At 45.4% G+C, this 1,000-nt stretch overlaps 1 pseudogene across 1 annotated transcript; it reads right to left on the bottom strand.

The window, feature by feature from the left end:
- Window positions 1-200: 200 nt before the first annotated feature.
- Window positions 201-632, bottom strand: LOC307096284 (prothymosin alpha-like; annotated as a pseudogene). Its single transcript has one exon. The product of its transcript is annotated as a prothymosin alpha-like (transcript).
- Window positions 633-1,000: the final 368 nt, after the last annotated feature.

Here is a 1,000-nt window from a genome sequence, read left to right as displayed (position 1 = left end):
CAGGGCCTTGGAAGTTTTGGTTCTTTTTTTCTCCCCTGTTGCAAATTCACGTTGTGGTTTTATTTGGGTGGTGAAGAGCGCGTGTCGTCTGCAGGTGGCGCTGCCCGAGGTGGGGGGTAGGCAGGCAGGCGGGAGTCTCTACTCGAAGGTGACCATGTTTAGATTCTGAGATGGGAAGTGGAGGGTGAATTGGTCACGGAGGCCTTTAACTTTTCCTTTTTTTGTTGTCTAGTCATCCTCATCCGTCTTCTGCTTCTTTGTGTCAACATCGTCATCCTCACCATCTTCAGCTGACCGTTTGCCTGTAGCTGCCTCAGCCTCCTCATCTTCATCTCCATCCTGTTCCTCACCATCACCTTCCTCTTCCTCCTCCTCCTCCTCCCCTCCTTCTTCCTCTACTTCATCTACCTCATTGTCAGCCTCCTGCTCCCCATTTTCCTCATTAGCATTTCTATTCGCTGGTGCATCTCTTCCATTCTCTGCCTCCCTCCTCCACAACTTCCTTCTTCTCCTTTAAATCCTTGGTGGTGATCTCGGAGCTGGTGTCCACGGCCGTGTCTGACATGGTGGTGCACGCTGGTGGTCCTATGCAGAGGATTTTTTTTTTTAAAAAAGCGAGAGTTGGAGGACTCTGGCGAAGAAGCTGCTGGAGTCCACGGCGGTGGAGGAGGCGCGCAGCAGAGGTGGTTGCAGCGAGCGGAGAGGAAGACACAGGAACAATGCAAAGATGGCTTCTCAGAGCAGCCAGTCAATAAAGACATTTTTTTTAAATGGGAAAAAATACGTTTTTTTAATGATAGAAGTATTATGGAATCAAAATACCTGAGAATTTGGTTCATTCTCTCTCCCTCCATATATATACGTTATGTGTGCCTATACAAGTGTATTCCAATCCAATGTTACTCAAATGTACAACTAAATTAGCACATAAAAACATATAGAAATAAAAGAAAAGAAAATACATTAAAATGAACTCTAATCTTTATGTATTTATTTATTT

The sequence above is a fragment of the Cnephaeus nilssonii genome, assembly GCF_951640355.1.
Source record: "Cnephaeus nilssonii genome assembly, chromosome: X".
Lineage (NCBI taxonomy): Eukaryota > Metazoa > Chordata > Mammalia > Chiroptera > Vespertilionidae > Cnephaeus > Cnephaeus nilssonii.
Note: the sequence above shows the minus strand (reverse complement) of the source record. Positions and strands in the feature narration are given on the sequence as shown.